Below are 10351 nucleotides of genomic sequence, written 5' to 3' on the forward strand. Positions count from 1 at the left end.
AGAGGATGGGAGGTAGCCATTGACAACGGTGAACCCTACATACAGCTTGCCATGGAAGGAGCCTTGCGTGTTTGAAGAAGAAGACAGTAGGAAAGCAGAGATTCAGAAGATGGAGCATCTCCAAAACCTCAACCTATTCTCCATTACTGCAAAACAAGTAACCATTTCATGTTCTTTTGCTTTTCACAAATCAATCCTGATAATTTCTGATATCCTGACTAAGATTTACAAGATAACCATAGCTTGCTTCAAGCTGACAATCTCCGTGGGATCGACCCTTGCTCACGCAAGGTATTACTTGGACGACCCAGTGCACTTGCTGGTTAGTTGTGCGGAGTTGCAAAAGTGTGATTGCAATTTCGTGCACCAATAACATACTACCAATTTATTATCTTCATAAGTTTTAAAATTAGTTCTCCGAGAAAAAAGTAGAGAGTTTCTGATACAAATCCATGGTTAGTCTGTCTTGATACACTCCAAGACATCACAGTAAATGCAGCAAAGGATATCGGGCCGTATGCATCTGGTTTCTTGACTTCTTCTTTGTTGGAAAAGAAGGTGTAAATAAAGGTGAACATCAACACAACAAAAATGAATTGCGCTTTGATCTGAGGATTGCTCGACCGTGGCCATTCCTTTGCAAATAAAACTATAATACTGAAGAAGGTACTGCAAATAATATAGAGGGAGATTTTGAGAGGGTTCCAGTGTCCCAAAAGATGGTTGAAGTTGGAACTGAGGGCATAACATGACACTCCAACCATACATGACACAAAACCCACTATCCTCCATGGCTGCAGAAGCCATTGTATTCGGTTGAGCAAGGAAGCCATGATATGAATGCGGAAGCGGCAAGCTTTTGGATGAAAAAGCTCTTGGGGACTTCCCTCCATATTTAAAATGACAGTAGTTGAGACAAGCTTCTTCCTAGTTCGTTTAGACGAAGTTTGGGAGAAGCATGCAAGTTCACACCAAACTAAATTTCGACTTTTTCCTTTATGTTTATGAGAAAATAGCAAGCAGTGTCAAGGGTGAATAATTTTTAATGTCTTAGGCCACAGTGTGATGCATTTTAAAATTATCATTCAAATACAAATTTTGGATGTAAAGATTCACAACATAGAAGATTAAGCAATTTGATCCCAAGTCACACACGCACCCAAAATAAAGGTCAAGTTTGTGATCAATAAATAATTTGCAAAAAGGTTACTATATTACAAATACAAGCAATGCTTGCAGGAAGCAGAGTTGTTTATACAGAGATGTATGACTTATTGATCAACCTCATTAGTCAACCTACTTTCAAGCAATTATTTGTAGAGAGTTTAATTAATGCAAAGACTATGATGGATGCACATACCACTTGTTGTATTTAATTAATTTTCGAACACCACTTACCAGAAACATCTTCAATTTTGAAACAACAATAAATTCAAACTCGGTATATTCTGAAATATAGTAAAATGTTACCATTTGATACTTACACTCACTTTGTTTCCTTTTTCAAGCTTGATCCAGTGTATTTTCTTCCTCTAAGTAAGAATGTTCAAGATAACAAATACTTGGTGAATACTCCTTTCATAGTATTTTCCCTCACCTAAAATAGCTGTCTTAACATCTATCCCAAGTTTTGATTTCTTAAGCAAAGTTCTCTTCCACTTAACAAATTTAAAAACATGCATAAGGCTGTGTTTGAACATGTTGAGCAAATCAATTCCCATCTTGTCTGGAATTAGAAAACAAAATTAGAATTGATTATTATATATATAACTATGTGATATCTATATATATATATATATATATATATATATATATATATATATATATATATATATATATATATATATAAACATATAATGACATAAGCCATACCATGTCATAACTCATATGCAAAGAGCTAGCCATGGCAATGCCTTAAAATTAAATAGATTAATCAATTTCAGTCTTTGGTGATTCAACAGTGGACACAGGAAACAACGACTAATCAAAATATTGGGAAAAAAGAAATAATTATCCAAAGGGTCCCGCTAGGGAGACAATGGAATATCTCTATAATATCTACAATGAGCTGTTTATTTGGCCCAATATGAATTAAAAATGAAAATCAACCCACATTTAACCTAATTTTAAATAATCCATTAAATTTTATTTTAACCATAACCATCCAAATCCTAATCAAATTTACCCCAATCCTATTGTTCTTCTCCAACAGCAACCCTTTTCACCAAACCCTCACTGCCCCTGACCATTCCACCGCCGCATCTCCATCGGCCCAGACCTGTTCCATGCGACTCATCTTCCAAAAGCGCCGACCAGACCCCCGAGACTCATCGCCATCAGTGCCGTACCGGACCTTCGTGGCTCACCCTCCATCAGCGCTTAACAGGAACACCGTGGGTCACCCCTCAGCAGCGCCGCACCAGACCACCGTGGCGCATCCTTCTTCAGCGGCGACTAGACCACCGTTTCACCCTCTAGAGCGCCCCTCTTCAGTAGCCGGCAGAACTCAGTGTGGTTGCCCTCTGTTTCCATCGTGGGTGTCACTGTTACAGCCCCAAAACACCGAACGTCGTCCATGAACAACTGGAGGTTAGTGAGTTGATTTTTTTATGCGATTATAACTGTTTATGATGCTACTAGTTTTACATGCAATGAATCTTGTTGAGGTGTTTGGTTGTTCATAGTGAAAAAATCAATTATTTCAACTTCACTATAATGGGACGTGTATAATATGTTGAAATGAATTGTATAAGTTGTTGTTGTTTATGGTTGCATTGGTTTTTATTCTAGTGTGCAAAATTTTGCATAATTTCAGTTTAATTAGTACAACAGTTTTGGCTCACCGTTCGGTCTTTTGAATGCAACGTCATTTAAATTAGTTTATCATAGTCGATCTGTATTTGACATAAAATGGATTGTTACTTTCTTACTTATCCAGATGATTGATTTTCGTTATACTGAATGCTATTTGTCTTTGCTATCTTGTTGGTATATTTGAATCAGGTACTGCATGAATTTTGTGTATGTTGAACACTTCAGTACAGATTTACTTGAGCAACATGGTGCTGTTTTTTTGTTTTTAAATTCCTTAGATCGGTCACCGAAACCTTTTAAAGTTTGCTTAAATCAGCTTATGTCTATATGGTCCTCAAATTTTCTATCAGGTTCTCAAGAAGTGCCATATTGCTGAAATTCTAAGGCAGGATCCAAGACTTCTTGATGCACTAGCTTAGACATTTTTTTAAAGAAAATAAAAGGAATACATTACACCATTTTGGAGTATAACTATGATAAGCCTTAAAAGTATCTTTGTGCTTATTATGTTTAATTCTATCTATTTGACATTTGGTTAAATTTGTGCAACGTTACAATGGTTGAGAATAGAGAAAATTAGAGTGTTGGACAAATGCAACTTGTTTGTCCTGCTAGGCTGCTATTGAAGAATAGAAGGATTTTGGTTCTAGATGAAGCAACAACATCCATTGACACTGCAACATAATTTAATTCAAAAGACTATTAGAAATGAAACTAGTGAATGCTTTTGGTTAATGACGAATTAAATACACATTTCTTACTTATTGCAGTGTCTCTTGTATTCATGAATGTTCTTAAAATGGGAATGTTCCTGTTGAGAGAAAACATATACCACAATTATTCTAAATCTATGAATGAGAAATTTAACGTACATATTAGAAATTGTGGTGAATTCATAATATACTAGATGTTCATTTTATTAGATATACAATTGCTTGTTTTTATTTTTAAGTAGATGTTTAGTTGATTAAATTGAATTTTAAGTGAATACAATTATAATATTCTGGATGTTCAATTCAGTAGTTATGCAGATTGTTATTTTTATTCTTAAGAGGATACTTATTTGATTGGATTATATTTAAGTAAATACAATTAAAATACGCCAGATGCTAAACTCATTAGGGTTCAATACAAGAATTTTTTTCCCAATACAAAAATGCTTGTTGAGCTAATTCACCCGTTGGAGTATTAACGTTTTGTTCATGAGTCTTGATGAAGACTAACATGTGATTGCTCATTCATTTTCTGAACTTGTCTGAATGTATTGATAGAATATCTTTCAATCATGAATACTTACTAGACGACAAAAATAACCATCTATTTTATCTATGAAAGTAAACATCCGAATCCTTATTAAAGTGAGCAACCAGTAAGGAATTTTTTTTCGTTTATGGGACCAATGAATAAATACAAAAAACGGAAGTAATAAATATATTGTGATAAAAAATACTTTTCATTTACAATATGTAATGAAACTAATAAACACTTTTCACTTTTGCAATACAACATTTTAATTAATTCATGGATATAAATATTGCGAGCTATTGTTCATCTTGAATTTCCAAAAACTTGTGCTTCTGATTATGAGCTGAAGAATTAGCGCTGTACATTCTCTTTGGGTTTAAATGTTTCAAATCTTCCTTAAATACCCAATTATATCCACAACTGTTCACTTCTACTACTTCTTCTGAATAACGAGTCAATACAACTAATTTAATACTATCAAGATCAGATGCTCCTTCTTCTAAAACACAAAAAAATATTAATGAAAACTTCCCTGGATAAAAACATTAACAACTTATGAGCTAATTATTGGATAAAACTTCCCTATAATGAAGATGGCCTTTTCATCAAAACAAGCAAACGAGCAATAGTATAACCCAAATATACATCCACTTTTCATATGAATGAACCATTCACATACATAGTAAAATAAACATTATCTTTAGGTAATAAGAGATAACTAACGAATTGACCAGAATACCTCCTGCGCACTATGTTTAAATGATTTAACTCAAATCCAACTTCAATTCAAGAAAAAATAAATTAAATCTAATCCAAACCACGTAACAAAAGAAACTTGCAGAACACGTGCATGTACAATCTAGCAAATCAAGCAAAAGACTAATGATATAACCCAAATAAACATCCAATTTTCTTATGAAAGCACCATCCGCATACATCGTAAATGAACATCCACTTTAACTGATAATAAACAACTAACAAATTGATCAAAATACCACTTGGACACCATGATTAAATGGCTTAACAAAAATCCAACTTCAATTCAAGCAAAATTAAACTAAATCTAATCCAAACCACATAACAAAAGAAATATGCAGAGCATGTGCATGCAGAATATAGCAAATTAAGCAAAAGACAATTATATCAAGTCAACAGCAATTAAACTATAACGGATGCATACTACTGAAGCTAAGCCAATTATGTCAAGTCAGCAACAATTAAACTAAGTTTATGCTAACTGTTTAATCAAAGTCCACATACAAAGTAAATTGAACATCATCCTTGTTGCTTCTATAACAACTAGCTCATTGACCAAACTATCACCCATGTACCTGGTTTAAATGACACAAATTAGTCCCAGTTTCGATTCGAGCATGACTCAACTGAATCAAACCACAGCATGTAACAAAATAAGCATGCGGAGTATTTGAACGCCAAAGCCAGTAATTCAGTTCCAATCAACAAATGCCATGCAGAGCGGTCCCTTTTCAAACATCCATTTATTAAAGGAACCAACCATCCTTATACACAATGAACTAAACATCCGTGTTCTTCCAAGCAAGTAATGTAATATTGCATCCACCATATAAAGTATTGTAAAAGAAGAACAAAGATTCATTGGTTTAACAAATAAAAATATCATCACAAATTCACAATCGGCGTGCGTGCATACTCCCTGAGTTCTAGATTCACAAGCAATATCGCTTCAACAAATATTGAACTGGGTTGTACTTTTCCTTTTATTTTTAAAAACACTCCCAATTTTTCACAATCCAATTTGAATGTACAAAAGCATATCAATCAAGTAATGCATCAAAATTTTAAAACTTGCATAACTCACCACAAGCACTTTGGATTTCTTTATTCCATCCTTTTTTGGAGATTCTAATATTCCATTGATCTTATAGTTCACCTTTTCTGAATCAAATAACATGGATTCACGGCTGGGCTTCTTTATGGCTATAATTTAACAAAGAGGAAAACGATAAATGTACTTAAACTTTATTTTAACCAAAGAGAAAAAAGAAAAAAGATAATAAAAAGGGACACATTTTCCCTTCCCCTACAATTAACATTTATAAAAGTAATAAAAAGAAAGTTGATTTCGTGATAATAAGATAGCAACCCAAAATCCAATTGGAGATATAAACAATCATGAAAGCTTTTAAGAGAAAAATAGAGAAAAAAATCACAGAAACTCGCCTAAACGTAACTTCTTTGGGATCGAGGCATGTTGAACACCATTCATAAACTGCCAAACAAATCATTTCACCAAATCCATGGCCATTAGTTTAAGAACTAAATAAATTCAAAAGGGTATCATAATTCATAATAATAACAACATATAGTAACTTACATTTGTAGGAAGAGAGAGAAGCATTATCTGAATTTTAAAAGTCTTAGATATATGAATAGAGAAGAAAAAAGAACAATGAAACAGACACAGAAAAAGAGAAATTTTCAAACATGGGTTTTGTTTCTTTGTGAAGAAGAAATTAAGAAAAGGATGACTTTTTGGAAGCAAAATTGTAATATACTCAACGAAGAGTTTGTGTCCTTTAGATTGCTTATGATTCATGTGTGGTTTCTTGTTGTTGTTGGGTTTTCAGAATCTGATAGCTCCACGCCTCAAGTTTCGAGCTTTGTCCATTTCTGCATTTCTAAAATTATAGATAGATCATATATTGTTGTAGCTGAAAAACCAGCACCACCACCACACCAAATGAAAAAACAATTTTTTTTGGGTTATTGTTAATCTTTCTTATGTGCATTAAGTGAACATCTAGTTATTAATTAAATCCATAGTCACCACCTAACCTTTTGATGCACCGATAAGGGTGGAGAGCTTCGTTGATAGGGGAATTTTGGGAGTGACGGCGACGCCACTAGGAAGCTGTGCAACGACGTACATGTGCGTTGAGGAGGATAGTGAAGCCATTGGGTGCGGGGGGCTTCTTGCCGATCTGGGGACGCACGAATAAGGCTGGCTGCGCGGTTGCTGAGAGGTCGACGCCGGTCGGCGAAGGGTGTCGTAACAGCTACTGGTCCGAGGCATTAATCGACTAGGAATATGGCTGATGAAGAGAGATACGACGGTGGTTGAAACGAGCCGAGGATGGCTTCCGGCGCGGTAGAGAGAAATGACCCTTGCAAGACGGCCACGTGGCGGGATGACCTGCCTTCGGCGTTGATGGCTACCGGCGACTCTGAGAGAGAGACGCGCGACGGGGATGAATGGGGCCCTCTGCTACTTTTTCTGCTGGCAAGGGAGATACAGACACTCGGGAGAAGGGCTACAGGGGCCCGCGATGGTTGAAGGTGGTGGAGCTTCTACCGCCGGTGAGTGAGATGATTGCTGAGGGTGACGGTGGTGGTTTTGGGAGAAAGAGGGTTCTTAGGTGAAGGTGCCAATAAATTAGGGTTAGATAACAACAAATAGGGATAGGGAAACATTATTTGGGTGGGCTTTGGTAACTGACGAGAATTTTGAACTATCTAAAATTAATTAATTATCCAAAATTTAATTTTAATTTCAATTAAATCCCCATTGTATGCATTGTACAATAAGACTATTGTCTACTCATACTTTTCCTTATCGAAATTGAAAAGCTTTCCCTAGCCATATTCTCATTGGAAGATTCTCCGTTGGGAAATTTGGTTCTAACTTCATTGTTTCCAGTTTAAACATCAAAGACAATGTGCCTCCTTTTTTGGACCCACACCTCTCCAATAAAATTGAAGAGCTTCTAATAACAGGCATTGACTTTGCCTACCGATGGCTGAAAAGGAAAAGTCACTGCAGGGGAAATAGAAGCTAAAACAATAGTCGGAGATGATTCGATTATTGTCAGCGCAGTAAAAATATCTCACCTTGCTGTGGTTTATACTTTAGGAAGCGTTTCACATATACCGTTGTATTTTAGCAGTACATGATGTTCCATTCTTTTTAATCATTGAGATTTATAATAAAATAAATCAAAGAATGAGATTGAATGAGAATCTTGTACGTAGACTTGTTTGACTAACGAGCATGGTGAAGAAGATATTTGTCCTTTCCTTCACCCACCAAGAGAGAGATAAAATTACAATATTGTCCGATCTATAGCTAGCTTGTGTTGCCGTGTTGGATGAATTGAGCCTGTGATAAGTTAGTGTGACTGACCTCTTTTTCAACAAGCATTAGAAAATTTATTAAGAAAAAGCTTATTGATTATTCATTTTCTTCTAAAAAAAATTGATTGGTTCATTTATAAACTTTTTTTAATAAAAAAACATATTATTTAAGCATTTAAAAATAACGATAAAATTTTTTAATTTATAGTTATCATTTTCATTAATTATAATTATTGTAATAATAGTATTATAACAATAATTAAAACAATATTAACAATAATAACAATATTTTTCTTATAAAAAATTAAGGTTTAATTATTCTGCAGGTCCCTATAGTTTTACCGAATTTTCAATTAAGTCCCTATACTTTTTTTTCTTTTCAATTGGATCCCTATATATTATTTTTTTTTCAATTTAGTCCTTGTTAACGTTAAACGTCAAAAAACTGTTAGTAAATTGTGAAATTACTTGTATACCCTTAGGGACCTAATTGAAAAGAAAAAAAGTACAAGGACCTAATTGAAAATTTGATAAAATTATAAATATTCAATGAAAGATATTCCTATAATCCCTATAATCCCTATTCAATGATTCTACAATATAAAAAATATTCTTATAATCCTTTTTATTTTATCACTATCATTCTTTTACTTGTGTACCCTTAATCAATCTAGGTACAAATATGAGTTTCTTAAAATATTTTTCTCTAGTAATATATTATGGTTCAAATGATACATGAGCTGATGAGCATTCTTAAAACAATTGGCCCAAATTTTTATGGTTCAATTGCTCGGTTTAGTTGCTGCATCTTGAATTCGAGACAAGTTTCCGATCAATGCTCATGGATTATCTTCAAGATGATTGTTTGAATTGTCAACTAAAGAGTAATCATGGATTAAACCATACACACATTTTATTAAAAAAAAAAACATTACATTATACATGTTGGGCAAAGAGCAATAATGAAATACTTCTCATAATGAATGAAATTGTTTCTATACCAATAATTTCCATTATTTTGTTGAATGGAACAAGAAGAAATACATATTTGGACAAAGTTATGTTCCCACTATAGAAACATAATGTAAAAGTAAAGGGACTAAATGAAAGTAAATTTAGAAGTAAGAAAAAGCATCATCAGAGGGGATGATCCTAGAAATAAAATCTATGATTTCCCAAATATGCAACCTAAGTAAAAGTCAAGTTTGTAGTTGTGGCTATTTTGTTAATAGCTAGCTATACATGTGGTTGCTACAACAATGAGTTATCAAGAAGAAAACTTGCTGCTTCATATTTTGTAGTGTAGTTGTGCTTTGAAGAACAGTACTTCCGATGCACCCCTGTAAGTTTTCCTGACCCAGCCTTCTGGTGGAAACCAATGATGATTGGATTTTTGACGGTATAGAATTTCACTATTGAAGTCTCGTTGCAAGTATAGTTTCTAAACCAATCAAAAATCCTTTCATACAAAAGATTGTTTGTCACAAGTAACAAACCCCTAATTTTATAAACCGAAGTATTCAAACCTCGGGTCGTTCTCCCTAGGAATTACAATAAAGTGTCTTGTTATTGGTTTGAGTTGTTTTGGGGTTTTGATAAGAGACATGAAAGTAAATGGCAATGAAAGTAAACTAACAACTATAAAAGGCTCTTGGCAAGGTATGAAAATTAGAAGTCCTATCCTAGTTATCCTTCTCAATTGTGATGAGAATTGTTCATTGCTACCACTTAGTTAACCCTTACTAAATAAAGGAAAGTCAAGTGGATGAATTGACTTGAGCCACAAGTCCTAGCCAACTCCCAAGGAAAGACTAGCTTTAGTGCACTCCAAACCAATTAGCAATCTCTCCAATTACCAATCAACAAAGGAATTAAATAACTCAAGTGTCACTAATTACTCTACCTAGGCCAAGAGGAACAAAATCTATACTATATCTATAAGAGACATTTCAACAAACACATAAAGTGCAATAGAAGTAAACATTATTAAATGCAAGAATTAAAGAGAGATCTAACTACAAAGGTAAGAGATCAACAATAGAAAAACAAAGAAGAACAATTATTATGAATTACCTCTTATTGAATTGAAAGAATGTAGAAGGAACAATACTAGATCTGCAACAAAATATAAGAACAACATAAAGGAAATTGCAACAAAAGAATAGAAGAAGATGAATGT

This window comes from Arachis hypogaea, chromosome 7 (genome assembly GCF_003086295.3).
Source record: "Arachis hypogaea cultivar Tifrunner chromosome 7, arahy.Tifrunner.gnm2.J5K5, whole genome shotgun sequence".
NCBI classification, from domain to species: domain Eukaryota; kingdom Viridiplantae; phylum Streptophyta; class Magnoliopsida; order Fabales; family Fabaceae; genus Arachis; species Arachis hypogaea.